General features: G+C 41.2%; 1 long non-coding RNA gene across 1 annotated transcript; it reads right to left on the bottom strand.

The window, feature by feature from the left end:
• Positions 1-243: 243 nt before the first annotated feature.
• Positions 244-18292, bottom strand: LOC143773642 (uncharacterized). Its single transcript, XR_013215273.1, has 3 exons — positions 17870-18292; positions 15741-16143; positions 244-355 (listed from the first exon to the last, which is right to left on the bottom strand). It is a non-coding gene; the product is annotated as an uncharacterized LOC143773642 (long non-coding RNA).
• Positions 18293-19865: the final 1573 nt, after the last annotated feature.

The following is a 19865-nucleotide window of genomic DNA, read 5'->3' as shown; positions in this document are numbered from 1 at the left end:
CATAAATGCGTAAATTTGTCTTTAAGAACAGCATAAACTTGTACTTTTTCAACCTCTGATATTCTAAATCTCCTTCTGCCATATGCAACTTAAAATTTGTATGTCAAAACATGAGTATTCATTTCCTTAAGGTAAAAGAAATGCCTCCACCAAAAAAACTCATTTCATTAAACAGGAACTGTGACATTTTAACCTAGTATGAATCTTACAAGTAGCATCTTCATTATTACAAATGTTTCCTGTCTGCGTTGTGAAGACTTCCATAGACATATGGTTGGCTGGTGCAGTTTTATCAGAAACTTCGGGAGGAACCAGTATCAGCTTCCTCTTGTTCCATGACCTGAACACCTGCATCCTGAGTGGAAAAGAGCCAGCTTTATTTGAATGATAATTTCGTCAGAAACAGGAGTCATATCAGCATAACTTGAAATGTTGATTACGTGCGTGAATAATTGACTTTTCTCCCCTAGTTTCCAGGCATTAAAACTGACATAAGTGAATAGAACAGAATGAACTTGTTTGAAATACAGGATGTTCTCCAAAAAGTGATGTTAGAAATAAAACAGAACATGGGAGATATATTAGTTTCACATAACAGCAAGTATTTCTTCTAGAGAAATTATTTTAATAAACAACAAATCTGATAATTATGGTTCTGGATGAATGAAGGAAACAAGACATAAAATAACAAGATATTAGTTGTCTTCCCGTTTATGATAAAATTGAAGTATATTGCTGGGAATCTTGCACAAAAACTGTAGTTTCCTCTACCTATATGTGTGAAATTCTGTAGTAAGTGTCTACCAAATGAATGACCAAGTGAAAACTATTATTTATTAATATATCCCTGATGAAGAATCTATAATTTTATACTAACATCATACAGATAGGATTTATATTTATTAGATATGATAGCTCTTTTATATTGTTATTAAAAACATCATCTTGCATTAAGAAATAAGAGAAAAAAGGTCAGCTCACCCCTTAGATGTCCAGGAACCAGAGCGGGGAGAGTCTGTGGTGCAGCAGGATTAGTAATCGAAAGAGGAGATAGTCCAGCAATGAATAAGAGCCACTAAGCTCGAAACGCGTCTGCTTACGGATCCCTGGGGTAGCTGGTGACACTTATACTGCATGATATGATGCTGGATTTTTAAGTATGGCTTCAATAAATGATGGATTTTAAAGGAACAAAGAGCTGGACTATCTCCTCTTTCGATCATTGTGCATTAACCACGTTTCTATGAATTTGGTTCTCATAGAGAGACTTTGTTGAATTAAAAGAAGATATGTATAAAAAATATTGTAAACCTAAAAATGTGCTAACAAAAATAAAAAAAATACATTTTTAAGTGGCTTGACAGAAATATTTTCAAATAATAAATCTTATAAATAAGCTACAAATAGATTAATAGAATTGCGCTAATTTTCACAATGGTTGCTCTTCTAATGTATAAGATGTACACCATCTAATGAAAACACTAATAACACCCTAAGTGATGAGTGTAGACACTATGTGGAGCCACTAAAGGAGAGGGCAATAATAATAAGAAATAGTAGATGTTCCGCAATCTCTAACTAGTATCTGTGTAAAAAGAAGTATCCATGCCAGTGTAGGTCCAGGATCTCTTTAGATTTCAATAGTCTGTGATCCTATGGGTAATTAAAATTTCACAGTGTACACTGTTCCCTGTACTCAATTCCACAGTGTCTGAATTTCAAATAGTAAACAGATTAAGGTAAAAGCAAAAGTGGCCTGCATACTTGGCAACCTTATATCCATAAGTAGAGACATCTCCAGACCAATTATCCTCCAATATTCAAGTAATTGATCCTTCAAGCAGCCTCTCTTAGTATGTCATTGTTTAACAAAGGTTTGTTCTTTATAGCAAAGCTGTTTTTTGGCTCTCAGGGGTTCAGGTAAGTGAGTGACAAAAGTGGCGGTTTTTGGATCTCATGTCTGAGGATGCACTACCGGATGGGAAGCTACGGACATCAGCTCTTTTTTTCTTCTGACAGAGGTCTTAGTCTGATTACTATTGGAAATCCAGACTGTGGAATTGAGCATGGCGAACAATGCAGGACTGCATACTCTGGACACTGTGAAACTTTATACCCCTCACACTTAAAGACTGTGCAACTGACCCCCACCCCCCTGCTTCCTCTCTCTGGGGCACTTTGGAATACCCCCGCTGTCTGAAACAAGCTCCACGTGATCCACAATCTCTTTAATTCCTGCAACCTTTCCTTCCTGGCCCTCACTGAGACCTGGCTGATGCCCCCTGTCACGACCACGCCTGCTGCTGAGTTACGGTGGCCTCCACTTTACCCACACTCCTCGCTCTGGCAACAGCATGGTGGGGGAGTGGGTTTCCTTCTTTCCAAAAACTGTTACTTCAACCTTAGCCAACCACCAGCCTCCCTTATCCTCCCTGCTTTCGAGGTTCACTCTGTCCGTATCTACTCTCCCTCTAATCTCCAAATGGCTGTCATATACCAACCACCGGGCTCAGCCACTGCCTTCATTGACCAATTCTCCACCTGGCTTCTTCACTTTCTCTCTACTGACATCCCCACCATCATAGTGGGTGACTTTAATATCCCTACTGACACCCGCCAGCCAGCCTCTAAGCTCCTGTCCCTTACCTCATCCTTTAGACTTATTCAGTGGTCCTCCACAGCCACCCACACAGACGGACATATGGTAGACCTCATCTTCACCAGCCTCTGTTCCTTATCTAATCTCACAACCTCTCCCTTCCCCCTATCTGACCACCATCTACTCACCTTCTCATCCTTGTCCTCCTCACCCGCCCCCCATGTCCAGCCACTACCACATCCTCACAGAAACCTTGCACACCTAGACATTCACAGACTCTCAGACTCTTTCCTACCCCTGTCCTGCATATCTTCACTCCATGACACAGACAGCACCACCGCTTTCTATAACTCCACCCTCACATCAGCCATAGACTCAGTCGCCCCTCTCATGCATGGCAAAGTGTGACAAATCAATAGGCAACCCTGGTATAACAACCTCACCAAAAATTCCGAGAAGCATACAGGGTCGCAGGGCGGCGTTGGAAAAAAACATGACGTCCACCCTTCTCTAATAACCTCCCTCTCCATCATCACTAAAGGAGAACTTACTCGCCTCCTTTCCAAATCACACCACACCACCTGTGCACTTGACCCCATCCCTTCCCACCCGCTCCCCAACCTCACTAACATGCTCATTCCAGTCCTAACCCATCTCTTCAACCTATTGCTATCTTCTGGTACCTTTCCGTCTGCCTTCAAACATGCCACAATCACACCCATCCTCAAAAAAGCTAACCTTGACCCAACTGCTATGCCCAGCTATCGCCCCATATCACTGCTCCCGTTTGCTTCCAAACTCCTTGAGCAGCATGTCCATGGTCAACTTTCCTCCCACCTCTCAAATAACTCTCTCCTTGACAACCTCCAATCTGGCTTCTGCCACCACCACTCCACCGAAACTGCTCTGACCTAAATTACTAACGACTTACTCACAGCCAAATCTAATAGACAGTTCTCCATCCTCCTCCTTCTCAACCTGTCCTCTGCTTTCGACACAGTCGACCACTGCCTACTGCTACAGATTCTTTCTTCCCTCGACTTTAAAGGCCTTGCCCTGTCCTGGATTGCCTCATACCTTTCCGACCGTACATTTAGCGTTTCCCACTCCCACACTACCTCCTCAACCCACCCTCTCTCTGTTGGAGTCCCTCAAGGCTCTGTCCTAGGGCCCCTACTTTTTTTCCATCTACACCCTTGGCCTAGGACAACTCATAAAGTCCCAAGGCTTCCAGTACAACCCATACGCAGATGACACTCAGATCTAACTCTCTGGCTCAGATGTTGCCTCTCTGCTGTCCAGAATCCCGGAGTGTATGTCAGCCATTTCTGTTGTGAATTCTGCTTTTGGGTTCCCTCCGGTGGTAGTAGGTGGTAATGCAGTTGTCCCTGGGTTGCAGTCCTGGTCAGGTGTGTCTGCTGATTGCAGTTCTGACTGGGGTATTTAGGTGTGCAGGATTCATTAGTCCTTGCCAGTTGTCAATTGTTGTTGGGAGGTGTTGGACCTCTGCCTGGTTCCTCCTGCCTTTCTGCCAAATTAGCAAAGATAAGTGTCTGGTTTTTTTTCCTGTGGCACACATGCTGTGTGCTTCACAATTCAGTGCTATTCTGTGTGTTTTCTTGTCCAGCTTAGATTGTGTCAGTATTTTCTCAGTCTTGTTGGATTCTCTGGAGTGGCAGATATACATTCCATGTCTTTAGTTAGATTGTGGAACTTTTTGTATTATCTGCTGTGGATATTTTTGGAAGGGTTTTAATACTGACCACCTAGTAATCTGCCCTATCATTTCCTATTTAGCTAGAGTGGCCTCTTTTGCTAAATCCTATTTTCTACCTGCGTGTTTCTATTCTTCTCCTACTCACAGTCATTATTTGTGGGGGGCTGCCTATTCTTTGGGGGTCTGCTCTGAGGCAAGGTAGCATTCCTAGTTCCATCTATAGGGGTATTTAGTCCTCCGGCTGTGTCGAGGTGTCTAGGGTTTGTTAGGCACACCCCACGGCTACTTCTAGTTGCGGTGCTAAGTTCAGGATTTGCGGTCAGTACAGGTTCCACCGACTCCAGAGAAAGTTTCATGCGGTTCCAAGGTCACCAGATCATAACACATTTCCTCCTTCTTCAACCCTCTCTTCCTAAAACTCAATGTAGACAAAACCGAACTCATCATCTTTCCCCCATCTCGCGTATCTCCCCTACCTGACCTATCTATTATGGTAAACGGCATCACGCTCTCTCCTGCACCTCAAATCTGCTGCCTCGAGGTAACTCTCGACTCTGCCCTGTCCTTCAAACCGCATGTCCAAAACCTTGCCACCTCCTGTCGCTTACAACTCAAAAATATAGCCAGAATCCGTCCCTTCCTCAGCGCACAATCTACTAAAACTCTTGTGCATGCCCTCATCATCTCCCGCCTCGATTACTGGAACACCATCCTCTGTGGCCTCCCTGCTTACTCCCTTGCACCACTCCAGTCTGTCCTCAACTCTGCTGCTCGACTAATCCACCTCTCTCCTCACTACTCCCCTGCTTCTTCCCTCTGCAAATCCCTCCACTGGCTCTCAATTCCCCAACGAATCCAGTTCAAACTACTAACACTGATCTGCAAAGCCATCAACAACCTGTCCCCTCCCTATATCTCTGAACTAATCTCCCACTAACTTCCTTCACGTAATCTTTGATCCTCCCAAGACCTCCGACTCTCCTCCACTCTTATTTATTCCTCACACAACCGCCTCCAAGATCCTCTGGAATTCCACGCCTCAACACTTCCAATTATCCACCACCCTCGGATACTTCAGGCAGAACCTGAAAACCCATCTCTTCAGGAAAGCCTAAAGCCTGCAATAACCATTCTGCTGCCTCACAAACCACCCGAGCTGCTGCCGCCTCACCAACCAGCCGAGCTGCTGCCTCACCACCACCAGAGCTGTCGCCTCACCACCACCAGTGCTGCAGCACCCCGACCTCCGGTCTCTTCCCCATTATCCCGAAGAATGTAAGTCCGCAAGGATAGGGTCCTCTCCCCTCTGTATCAGTCTGTCATTGCAAATTTGTTTACTGTTACCGATATTTATAACCCTGTATGTAACCCCTTTTCTCATGTACAGCACCATGGAATTAATGTTGCTATATAAATAAATAATAATAATAATTATATACCTCAAAGATTACGGACTATAGAAACCTAATGAGATCCTAGAACTACAGTGGCATGGAGACCTCTTTGTATGCCGGTACTAAATGGAAATTGCAGAATATCTTCTATTTCTTAATAATTTTGCCACTGTCCTTTAGCATCTCCACTTAGTGTTTTAATTATTTGGTGTACATTTTATACATTAGAAGACAAATCATTATGAAAATTAGTGCAACTCTATTTATTCATTTGTAGCCCTTTTCCTTTTCACATGCATAAGCAGATAGTGCGACATTTTTTACATCTTTTTTTGTACGTAAAGTGGAAGCATATTGTTCTGGAAAATTTTATAAACAAATCACAAAAAGTGTCAAAAAAACACATTTGAACAGATCCCTCCAAAAATATATGAAAATATACCACAACTAACTGAACAAAAAAATTGCAACATACTATATCAAATTTTATTGAAGCATATTAACCCCTTTACCCCCAAGGGTGGTTTGCACGTTAATGACCGGGCCAATTTTTACAATTCTGACCACTGTCCCTTTATGAGGTTATAACTCTGGAATGCTTCAACAGATCTCGGTGATTCTGACATTGTTTTCTCGTGACATATTTTTCTTCATGATAGTGGTAAAATTTCTTTGATATTAACTGCATTTATTTGTGAAAAAAATGGAAATTCGGAGAAAATTACGCAATTTTCCAACTTTCAATTTTTATGCAATTAAATCACAGAGATATGTAACACAAAATGCTTAATAAGTAACATTTCCCACATGTCTACTTTACATCAGCACAATTTTGGAACCAAATTTTTTTTGTTAGGGAGTTATAAGGGTTAAAATTTGACCAGCAATTTCTCATTTTTACAACACCATTTTTTTTTTAGGGACCACATCTCATTTGAAGTCATTTTGAGGGGTCTATATGATAGAAAATAACTAAGTGTGACACCATTCTAAAAACTGCACCCCTCAAGGTGCTCAAAACCACATTCAAGAAGTTTATTAACCCTTCAGGTGTTTCACAGGAATTTTTGGAATGTTTAAATAAAAATTAACATTTAAATTTTTTTCACAAAAAATTTACTTCAGCTCCAATTTGTTTTATTTTACGAAGGGAAAGAGAAGGGTAAGAGCCCCTGATGTGCCTAAACATTGAAACCCCCCACAAGTGATACTATTTTGGAAAGTAGACCCCCTAAGGAAAGTGGTGAGCACTTTGACCCATTAAGTGATTCACAGAAGTTTATAATGCAGAGCCGTAAAAATAAAAAATCATATTTTTTCACAAAAATGATCTTTTCGCCCCCAATTTTTTATTTTCCCAAGGGTAAGAGAAGAAATTGGAATGCAAAAAGTTGTTTTACAATTTATCCTGAGAACGCTGATACTCTATATGTGGGGGTAAACCACTGTTTGGGCGCATGGGAGAGCTTGGAAAGGAAGGAGCGCCGTTTGACTTTTCAATGCAAAATTGACTGGAATTGAGATGGGACGCCATGTTGCGTTTGGAGAGCCACTGATGTGCCTAAACATTGAAACCTCCAACAAGTGACACCATTTTGGAAAGTAGACCCCCTAAGGAACTTATCTAGATGTGTGGTGAGCACTTTGACCCACCAAGCGCTTCACAGAAGTTTATAATGCAGAGCCGTAAAAATAAAAAATCATATTTTTTCACAAAAATGATCTTTTCGCCCCCTATTTTTTATTTTCCCAAGGGTAAGAGAAGAAATTGGACCACAAAAGTTGTTATACCATTTGTCCTGAGTACGATGATACATGATATGTGGGGGTAAACCACTGTTTGGGCGCATCGCAGAGCTCGGAAGGGAAGGAGCGCTATTTGGAATGCAGACTTAGATGGAATAGTATGCAGGCATCACATTTGATTTGCAGAACCACTAATGTACCTAAACAGTAGAAACCCCCCACAAGTGACCCCATATTGGAAACTAAACCCCCAAGGAACTTATCTAGATGTGTTGTGAGAACTATGAACCCCCAAGTGTTTCACTGCAGTTTATAAAGCAGAGCCGTGAAAATAAAAAATCCTTTTTTTCCACAAAAATTATTTTTTAGCCCCCAGTTTTGTATTTTTCCAAGGGTAACAGTTGAAATTGAACCCCAAAAGTTGTTGTCCAATTTATCCTGAGTATGCTGATACCCAACATGTGGGGGGGAACCACCGTTTGGGCACATGGTAGAGTTCGGAAGGGAAGGAGCGCCATTTGGAATGCAGACTTAGATGGATTGGTCTGCAGGCGTCACGTTGCATTTGCAGAGCCCCTGATGTAACTAAACAGTAGAAACACCCAACATGTGACCCCATATTGGAAACTAGACCCCCCAAGGAACTTATCTAGATGTGTTGTGAGAACTTTGAACTCCCCAGTGTTTCACTACAGTTTATAACGCATAGCCGTGAAAATACAAAATCTTTTTTTTCAACAAAAATTATTTTTTAGCCCCCAGTTATGTATTTTCCCAAGGGTAACAGGAGAAATTGGACCCCAAAAGTTGTTGTCCTATGTGTCCTGAGTATGCTGATACCCAATATGTTGGAGTAAACCCATGTTTGGGTGCATGGGAGAGCTCGGAAGGGAAGGAGCACTGTTTTACCTTTTCAAAGCAGAATTGGCTGGAATTGAGATCGGACGCCATGTCACATTTGGAATGCCCCTGATGTGCCTAAACAGTGGAAACCCCCAATTATAACTGAAACCCTAATCCAAACACACTCCTAACCCTAATCCCAACCCTATTCCCAACTGTAAATGTAATCCAAACCCTAACCGTAACTTTAGCCCCAACCCTAACCCTAACTTTAGCCCCAACCCTAACTTTAGCCCCAACCCTAACTGTAGCCCTAACCCTAGGCCCAACCCTAACCCTAGCCCTAACCCTAGCCCTAACCCTAGCCCTAACCCTAACCCTAGCCCTAACCCTAATGGGAAAATGGAAATAAATGCATTTTTTTTTATTTTTCCCTAACTAAGGGGGTGATGAAGGGGGTTTGATTTACCATTTATAGTGGGTTTTCTAGTGGATTTTTATGATTGGCAGCCGTCACACACTAAAAGACGCTTTTTATTGCAAAAAATATTTTTTGCGTTACCACATTTTGAAAGCTATAATTTTTCCATATTTTGGTCCACAGAGTCATGTGAGGTCTTGTTTTTTGTAGGACGAGTTGACTTTTTTATTGTTAACATTTCCGGGCACGTGACATTTTTTCATCGCTTTTTATTCCGATTTTTGTGAGGCAGAATGACCAAAAACCAGTTATTCATGAATTTCTTTTGGGGGGGCATTTATACCGTTCGGTAAAATGGATAAAGCAGTTTTATTCTTCGGGTCAGTATGATTACAGCGATACCTCATTTATATAATTTTTTTTATGTTTTGGCGCTTTTATACGATAAAAACTATTTTATAGAAAAAATAATTATTTTTGCATCGCTTTATTCTGAGGGCTATAACTTTTTTATTTTTTCTTTGATGATGCTGTATTGTGGCTTCATTTTTTCTGGGACAAGATGATGTTTTCAGCGGTACGGATTTATATCCGTCTTTTTGATCGCGTGTTATTCCTTTTTTTGTTCGGCAGTATGATAGTAAAGTGTTGTTTTTTGCCTCTTTTTTTTTTTTTTTTTTTTTAACGGTGTTCACAGGAGGGGTTAACTAGTGGGACAGTTTTATAGGTCAGGTCATTATGGATGCGGCGATATTAAATATGTGCAGTTTTATTGTTTTTTTATTTAGATAAAGAAATGTATTTATGGGAACAATATATATATATATTTTTTTTTTAGGAATTTTTTTACATTTTTTACACATCTGAATATATATTTTTTTACACTGTAACAGTGCCCTGGGGGGGGCATCATGTTATAGTGACAGATCGCTGATCTGACACTTTGCTGTGCACTGTGCCAGATCAGCGATCTGATGTACACTCATGGAGGCTTCCCGGTGCCTGCTCTGAGCAGGCGCTGGTAAGCCACCTCCCTGCAGGACCCAGATGCAGCCCAGCAGCCATTTTGGATCCAAGCCTGCAGGGAGGATGAGATAAGAGACACTTGGAGCAATGTGATCACATCGCGATGCTCCGAGGGTCTCAGGGAAGCACGCAGGGAGCCCCCTCCCTGCGCGATGCATCCCTATACCGCCAAAACACTGCGATCATGTTTGATCGCAGTGTGCCGGGGGATAATGTGCCAGGGCGGTCCGTGACCACTCCTGGCACATAGTGCCGGATGTCAGCTGTGATAGTCAGCTGACACCCGGCCACGATCGGCCGCACTCCCCCCGTAAGCGCGGCCGATCGCTATGACATACTATCCCGTCGGTGGGCACCCCACCTCGATGGGATAGTACGTCTAATGTCAGTAAGGGGATAAAAACGGAATGAAAACATTGGATCCACATAGAACATGAATGGAAGCCGCAAATCATAAGTTATGAGTATGAGTAAGAAAATGTCATTGTAAGTAAGGAGGCACTATTATGAATAAATCAATAGCATTGCCATAAAATTTAAACTGCCAAGTTGTGGGCAAAATGCAAGCTATGCAGACAGAACAAGCAAAACCCCTATATACAGGGTAGGCCATATATGGGGATAAACCTGGATGGGCCATGTATATGGATACACCTAAATAAAATGGGAATGGTTGGTGATATCAACTTCCTGTTTGTGGCACATTAGTATATGGGAGGGGGAAAACTTTTCAAGATAGGTGGTGACCATGGCGGCCATTTTGAAGTAGGCCACTTTGGATCCAACTTTATTTTTTCCAATGGGAAGAGGGTCATGTGACACAAAAAAACTTATTGGGAATTTCAGAAGAAAAACAATGGTGTGCTTGGTTTTAATGCAACTTTACTCTTTCATGAGTTATTTGTCTTGGATTGTCAATGCAACCCTCTTCTCCCACTCTTGACACACTGATGGCAACACCACAGAAGAAATGCTAGCACAGGCTTCCAGTATCTTTGCTTAAGATGCTGCATATCTCGTATCTTCACGGCATAGACAATTGCCTTCAGATGACCCCAAAGATAAAAGTCTAAGGGGGTCAGATCAGGAGACTTTGGTGGCCATTCAACTGGCCCACGATGACCATCATGATGAAGTGTGGCCCTCTTTATGCACAAAAGTTGGCACATTCCCTGAGTTTTTCCACCACATTATGGGTAGTCAGGTTCAAGCATTCCTACATGAACAGTTTCCTGAAAAGTGGATTTGTCTTCCTAAGCATTTACAAAGGTCTCTTTGTCTGTTTCAGTGGGCTCCACAATCATGGAGAAGACTGCTGACTTGACAGATGTCTGGAAGACAGTCATGGACACACTCCACAAGGAGTGTAAGCCACAAAAGATAATTGCTAAAGAAGCTGGCTGTTCACAGAGTGCTCTATCCAAGCATATTAATGGAAAGTTAAGTGGAAGGAAAAAGTGTGGTAGACAAAGGTACACAAGCTACTAGGATAACCGAAGCCTTGAAAGGATTGTTAAGAAAAGGCCATTCAAACATTTGGGTGAGATTCACAAGGAGTGGACTGCTGCTGGAGTCATTGGTTCAAGAGCCGCCACACACAGACATATCCAGGACATGGGCTACAATTGTCAAATTCCTTGCGTCAAGCCACTCATGACCAATAGACAATGCCAGAAGCATCTTACCAGGACAAAGAAGAAAAAGAACTGGACTGTTGCTCAGTCGTCCATGGTGCTGTTTTCAGCTGAAAGTAAATATCGTATTTCATTTGGAAATAAAGGTCCCAGAGTCTGGAAGAAGAGTGGAGAAGCACACAACCAAGCTGCTTGAGGTCTAGTGTGAAGTTTCAACAATCAGTGATGGATTGGGGAGCCATGTCATATTGCCATCTCACCAACCACCCGAGCTGCTGTCGCCTCACCAACCACCCAAGCTGCCGCCTCACCAGCCACCCGAGCTGCCGCCTCACCACTACCAGAGCTGCCGCCTCACCACCACCAGTGCTGCATCACCCTGACCGCCTGTCTCTTCCCCATTATCCCGAAGAATGTAAGTCTGCAAGGACAGGGTCCTCTCCCCTCTGTACTAGTCTGTCATTGTAAGTTTGTTTACTGTTAACGATATCTATAACTCTGTATGTAACCCCTTTTCTCATGTACAGCACCATGTAATTAATGGTTCTATATAAATAAATAATAATAATAATAATAATTATATACCTCAAAGATTACGGACTATGGAAACCTAATGAGATCCTTGAACTACACTGGCATGGAGACCTCTTTGTATGTAGGTACTGAATGGAAATTGCAGAATATCTTCTATTTCTTATTAATTTTGCCACTATCCTTTAGCATCTCCACTTCGTGGCAGATAGTTTGTGCACTCCACACTTACAGAGTTATAAATGACGCACCCAGGTGTATCCATATAAATGTCCCACTCTGTAGATATTAAATTCCTTCCATATATGACATCAATAAAATGAAAAAAAATTGACCTGTAATAATACTGCATGTATAAATACTTCATGCCACTTTTAAATGTCTTGGCAGAAAGTGTTTCAAAAAATAAATCATGGCTGATATTGATATTATTTTATTCCTGAAGTTTGTATTTTTTTCACCCAAAGAAACACTACTTTCTCCCAAACCGATATTAGCTTACAATTCAGTGATACAGCTAATGAACCCCTTAATGACCAGAGGTATTTTTGTTTTTGCATTTTAATTTTTTGCTCCCCTTCTTCCCAGAGCCATAACTTTTTTTTTGTCATAGAGGCCATATGTCTTCGTGTTTTTTGCAAGACAAGTTGTACTTTTGAATGACACCATTGGTTTCAAAATATTGTGTACTTGGAAAACAGGAAATAAAATTCCTAGTGCAGTTAAATTGCAAAATAAAAGTTCAATCCCACAGTTCAGTTGTTTTTTTTTTCTTTTTTAACATGCTCACTAAATGTTAAAACTGACCTGCCATCATGATTCTCCAGGTCATTATGAATTCATAGACACCAAACATTTCTAGGTAACTTCTTAGTTTGTTAAAAAAAAAAAAAATTGCACTTTTTTCCGAAACTCATAACGTCTCTCTTTTTCATGATCTTGGGTTGGGTGAGGGCTTATTTGCTGCATGCCAAGCTGACATTTTTTATTACCATATATACTTGTGTATAAGTCAAGTTTTTCAGCACATTTTTTGTGCTGAAAACACCCCCTTCGGCTTATACACGAGTCAGTTGTCAGGAAAACCGGAGGGGGAGGGGTAGCGGCGGAGCAGCGGGTCACAGGAGGCATAAGCAGGCGGCTGCAACTGTAACTGTGCCCGCTGCTATAGAGAAATGAATATTCATTCATCTTATAGCAGCACACAGTGACAGCCGCTGGCTTCCAGAAGACATCCTATTCATCCACCAGCATGCCTTCGCAGCATCTCAGTGGTTCTGGCTTACAGCAGCTCTTCCTGTGCCAAGCGATCACACGTCTCCACTCATTAAGGTAATGAATATGCACGCGTCTCCACTTCCAGAGGCGTGGAGTGCATATTCATTACTTTGATGAGTGGTGCCACATGATCGCTCGGCACTGGAAGAGCTGCAGGAAGCCGGAACCACAGAGATGCTGCAAAGGCTCTGGGACCACCGAGATGCTGCGAGGGCACGCTGTAGGGTGATTAGGATAGGGGATAAGGAGCCATGCATACCAGGATGGGATGGGGGAGCCATGCATAGCAGGACAAGGACCGTTGAGCCATGTATACAATGACAGGGACCGGGAAGCCATGCATACCATGACAGTGATGGGGGAGCCATGCATACCAGGACAGGGACAGGGGAGCAACGCATGCCAGGACAGGGGAGCTATGCATACCAGGACAGGGATGAGAGGACAATGCAAACCCAGCTTATACTCTAGTCAATAAGCTTACCCAGTTTTCCGTGGCAAAATTAGGTGCTTTGGCTTATACTCAGGTCGGCTTATACTCGAGTATATACGGTATACCACTTTGGTGCAGATACAATCTTTTGATCACCCATTATTGCATTTTAATGCAATGTTGCGGCGACCAAAAAAAGTAATTCTGGCATTTTTACTTCTTTTCTCATTACGCTATTTAACGATCAGGTTAGTTCTTTTTTTATATTGATAGATCGGGCGATTCTGAATGTGGTGATACTAAATATGTGTATATTTGATGTTTTTATTGCTTTATTTTGGACGGGGCGAAAGAGGGGTGATTTTTTTACTTTTTGCATGCTTCAATTGTCTCTATGGGAGACTAGAAGCTGCATTTGTTTGATCGGCACTGCTACATAAAGGCGATGATCAGATCGCATGTACGTAGCAGAAATGCTCACTTGCTATGAGTGCTGACCACCGGGTGGTGCTCATAGCAATCTGGCTACAACAACCATAGACGTCTGCTGGAGACCTCTGGTTGTCATGCCAACCCATCAGTGACCCATGATCACGTGACGGGGTCACCGATGGGCAGGATTACCGGCACGAGTTAAATGCAGCTGTTAGAGACTGACAGCGGCATTTAACAGGTTAGCAGCCGTACGTGGATCGCGATTCCACCTGTGGTTGTACAGATCATATGTCATGTGCCCGGAAAGGTGCAGGCTCAGCGCCAGAGCCCACATCAAACAGGGGAAGTCTAACATTGGTGTACTATTATGCAGCGTGAAGAAGGATGAACAGACTGTCATGAAAGAGAGGGAGGCAAAAAACAAGGCTGGATGGTGGTCTTCTATCAAATTTCCTGGCCAATTGTGAATGTCAGTAGATTCACTAATCTGTTGTGTAACAAATAAATCATTAGTACATTTAAATGTTAGAGACTTTCTAATATACATTTTTTTTTAAAAAAATGCCTTTCTCCATTTACTATACAAGCCACTTCCCCCTGTTCTTCATCTTATACTGATCATCTATTTTCAACAATTGCATGTAACATGTGAGATGAGGTTTTCTTTTAGCTCACTGAAGGAGCAGGTGACATCCTGTCTATGGAGAGGGAAGGGGGCAGAAGATGGAACTGTGGAGACAGCGGTAGAGAGACCGGCACAGACAGCATTGCAACATCAGGTAAGTGCTTTACCTCACCTAATTACTGGATTCACAGTTACTCTGTTCAGTTCTGCTGTTGTAATGAGCTCTCAAAGATATAGTTGCTACAGGAAGCCCTCATTCTGAAAAGTCACCTGAAACAGGTACATTCTATAGATTTCTCTTACACATGGCTGACGGCTCTTGTCCAAATCGGTTACTGTGAATCTCAAAAAAGCTATACCTTACCACTATTTAGGCACTGTTTGAAGGGTTGTACCATACACTTCTGTAATGATGACCTGGTGCCTGGTGGCCCATTCAAAGACTAGACTACTACCTTCTCAATTTATAATTGTTTCTGATCACTGACAGCTGTGTGCTTGTTGTATGCATGCCACAAACGCTTGGTATTTCTGAGAGTGCCCTATAAAATAAATTACTCTAGTCTCTTTAAGAATGCCGGTAACTTTAATTTGTAGCAAAGGCCTACAGTCAACTTGAACGGCAATACTCATGATAGCACTTTTTGTCACTCTTATCTGTGGATGCCAACTCCACCATGGAGGAGGACCATTACCACATACTCTGGTTGTCACTGCAGTGTCTCAATAGTAATGGCCACCTGTAGACTCATATAGTTACGTTTGTTTACATTTAATTGACATTTAACTAGGCCATGGGGGGTAACCACTCCATAGTACAGTGATACATCCATTGTCTACGGCAGTGTTCCACAACTCCGGTCCTCAAGAGCCACCAACAGGTCATGTTTTCAGGATTTCCTTAGTATTACACAGGTGATACTTGCATCAGCTAGATGACCAAGAATCCCATCAGCTGTGTAATACTAAGGAAATCCTGAAAACATGACCTGTTGGTGGCTCTTGAGGGCCAGATGTGGGGAACACTGGTCTACGGTGTAACTATCTCTCAGACTTACCATCCTCTGTGGTTTTCTTTCTTTGAGGACTTGCAGTTGCATGACTTGTCTTTCATACTCATTGTTCTAACATGGTGGCACATTATCCTTCACTCCTTCTTAGGCTTGAGTCATTCCTTCTGCCTCTTTCTCAGACCATAGTGTGTTTTTTAGTGGTACAGATCTGTCTGGCCTATTGCAGAGGTGACAAACTCTACCTGTTATATCTCCGCACCTACAAAATGTCCATCATTTAAATGAGGCCCAGAATTTTTTGGATTTCAGATTTTCCTTTTTCATTAGCTATTTAGTTTCTCCAACCTGCCATCATTTTTACGTTGCCCTTTAACACCTTAATAAGTCTGTTTTGCTTCTTTTTGAGCCCGCAGCCTTCAATGTTTTCTGCTTGTTTTCTCTTTTCTGTCTATATAGAGAGTATATATGTTACTTCTACAACATACATACATATTCAACCATTTTCCCCAGTACTTTTCTAAGTATCTATCATTGCATAACTGTTTGTTTAGGTGAAATCCGTACAATATTATTATTGGAATACACATTTCTCTGCCATCATATTCAAAGTAAAGTGCAAACAATGGATAGAGCAGAGCCATGTAATTACTCCTGTACAAAATCTATTATATGGAGAGCTTTCCTGTCATTATAATTTATTACAATATTAATCCATAACGTGTTTCTACCAGGTCAGGCCACAGAAGAAAACCTGTGTCTTATAGAAATCAGACTGAGAAGTACAAATCATGAATCATAAATAGAGGTCTCAGCAAACATCAAACAGTTGACCATATGGACTGTGTTATAGAATGGGAATGATCTTACTTATGTAATAAAGTTAGGGAAGTGGCCCTGCCTAACTCTGTATTTAATGCTCCTATGGAAAAATGACACTTGAAAGAAAAAAAAAATTGAAGATTAAAGTGTAGTGACCCCTTCCCTCTCCATGGCCCTTATTATGAGTAGCATGAATATGATCTGAACATTTTAACCAGCACTTTGTAAGTTTAATAAAGTCACATGGGACCAGAATGAAAAATGGGAAACTAAATTATTACTGATAATCAGTTCTGTGTGAGCAAAACATGTTACGGAGTTGATTTCAGCATTTACATGACATACGAAAGTATCAGGATTCTTGGGTGAGCAGAAAGTAACCAATTAGAAAAAAGTAAAACTATACTAAAACTATTTAACCTCCGCAAAGTTTGCATTTGGAGTCAATTGGTAAATTATATTAAATTGTATTAAATTGGGGATTCATTTGTGAACCTGAGATCAAAAATATTGTGACTCGCTTTGTATGAATCTCCAAAACTGGCTGCAGCAATTTTACGCATTGCAGAGGGCTTCAGATTGAAGATAAGGCTGCCGTCACACTAGCAGTATTTGGTCAGTATTTTACCTCAGTATCTGTAAGCCAAAACCAGGAGTGGATGATAAATACAGAAGTTATGTTTCTATTATACTTTTCCTCTAATTGTTCCACTCCTGGTTTTGGCTTACAAATACTGATGTAAAACACTGACCAAATACTGCTAGTGTGACGGCAGCCTAAGGCTCACTTGAACTTGGGCAAAGTCGGGCAGTTTTCCCCATAAAACCTTATAGCTATCACAGCCTTTATGAAAAGCAGAGGCAGGGAATCCAGAAGCCATTTTGTGCTGAATTTGGCTAGTGAAGAGATGTCACAGCTCTCAAGTTTTTGAGATAGGCATAGCGAGCAAAAGCCATTAAACAGTGAACAGATTCTACAAAAGTGTTTGCTATAGCACAGCAGTGAAGAAGGTTATAGAAGAGGAAAAATATATATTTGTACCATGTAAGCCAGTAGATTAAAACATTTTTTTTATATATTTCTCTAGTAAAATATATGTACAGTGGGTGAAGAAAAGAGAATAATACAGAAATTCAAGTTACAGGTAGAGCTGACAGCAATTAATTACAGTGGTTGCCTGTGCGACCATTTTTTTCAAAGAAATGTTTAATCTTTTGGCCTGTTTTTCCCAAGAAGTTATTCTCCAGAAATTGAATGTCCCATATTATGTTTTGGGGTCTCTCCAGACCCCAGAACACAATAAACTTAATATGCAAAAATGTTTAAAAAATTGCTAAACTTACCGTTCCCTTACCTTTCCAGCACCTATCCTTCTCAACGCCACCCATTCGGTCCTCACCACATATTCTGATCCCATCATTAGTGATGGAATCTGCAGGAATCTTGCACTGTGCCAGACTTCCAGGTATCGTGGCACCTGGAAGAGTTCTACACATGTGGGTGGATTATTATGCCATGCCATCTGTCCGTTTCTCATCACAAAGTCTGATCCCCTGCTGTTTGCAATGGAATCTCCAGGAATCTAGCACTGTGCCAGACATCCGGGTATTGTGGCACCTGGGAGGGTTTTGTTCATATGAGCAGAAAATCATGGCATCCTATCTGTCCGGCTCTTGCCGCATCTTCTGATCCCCAACTTCTCATGTTGTAATCTTTGGTCACAAGCACTGTGCTAAACTTCTGGTTGTCATTATCTCCAGTAAGGTTAGGCACCAGACTTTGGGATGTCACTCGTATTGTGACATCACAGCGTGTGCCATGATCTTGAATGCACACGTGCAGAGCCGTAATTTTCATACTCTTTCTCTAATGTTTTTGGATATTATCCATAACTACAATTATTTGTGCCTAATAGTTTCAGAAATAAAATAAACCTTTCTATTGTTTCCAATGTATATACTGTATGTTACTAAATTAGAATGAGCTGACATGTTAAATAGGTTTTCCCAGCGTTTAAAGTGGTTGCCCAACCACTACAACAATATTACCAATGTCAAGGATGGAGGGCTAATAAAAAAATGAAATGAGACATACTCACTAGCCCCATGAATCCTGCTCTGGCCACTCTGATAGTCTGCTTTGGGACAGGAAGTAATAACGTTTCACTCTTCAGTCACCTTACTGCTATGTCCTGTGATTGTCTGCAGCTGTCTTGTGACTGTAACACGACATCAGCAGATGTGCTAATCAGGGCATACTACTCCAAGTACGTGGCCACTGCTGCCAATCACAGGGTATAAACTAGGCATCAATACTTATTTTAAATGTTTTCATGAGTGCTATTTACATGTTATCAGTAATTAGATTTCTTACAGTAGCACAATTGATCGATACCAACAGTAAATGTTGGAATTATTTGTTCCAAGTTCTTTAAGTACCAAGAGAGAAGGATGGGGAATTTGAATTCAAATGCCCAATCCTTATGTTCTTCAGACAGAGCTGTCACGACCAAAGACCAAATGATCATGTGTACAGAGAAGTCAGGCGAAATGGAGATGTCAATGTCAGAAGTATAAGCTTTTATTCAATAATTATCTAAAATGTATGGGTACCTTAAAATATAAACTATTCAAATAACGATGAACATTAACTGGTATTTCTGTCAACTATTAGATAAATGTCAAGTGATTCATTTCGCTATTAGGGTATGTGCATGCAACCTCTTATTCAGGTCGGCTCCATCTGGAACTCACCTGAAAACGCACTAAAGAATGACACAAAGAAGGAGCATAATGCACAGCAATGTTAAAATGATTTGTGCATGTGTTCAATCTTTGTCACTTCTCTTAAATGCTTCAGGTTTCGAAAGCCAGGAAGTGGCTTAAAGAAGTGACCTTTTCATTCTTTAGGTGTCTTCCGTTTGGAATCTACTAATAATTAATTGTTTTAATTATCAATAAAAAACATCAGCCACAAAAGTGACTGAAAAAATGTCCAAGAAAACACTCTGAGAACAACTACACTGACGTTTTATAGAGGCGTCTTCACCTTGAAAATCTTGGCGGGTCCACCATCATCTTAAAGACATTGTGCACTGTTATTCTTAGCTAACCCATACATTTTCTTTTTAGATGGGTAAGACTATTATTCTCCGTAATGCAAATGCTCCTCAAACAATACAAAAAAAGTCTATATTTGCCATTAGTAGAACATCAAAGACTCCTCGGCCATTGGCTATTTTGTTCACCAGTGTGCTCTATTTTTATTCATCGGCTGCAAGCACTGAGTGTTACTAAAAATATAATATCTTGTATCAGTCTTGCCTTTATTAGATTTTCCTCTCCAGTTTG

The sequence above is a fragment of the Ranitomeya variabilis genome, chromosome 5 (assembly GCF_051348905.1).
Source record: "Ranitomeya variabilis isolate aRanVar5 chromosome 5, aRanVar5.hap1, whole genome shotgun sequence".
Classification (NCBI taxonomy): domain Eukaryota; kingdom Metazoa; phylum Chordata; class Amphibia; order Anura; family Dendrobatidae; genus Ranitomeya; species Ranitomeya variabilis.
This window is presented reverse-complemented; position numbering and strand designations above follow the sequence as displayed.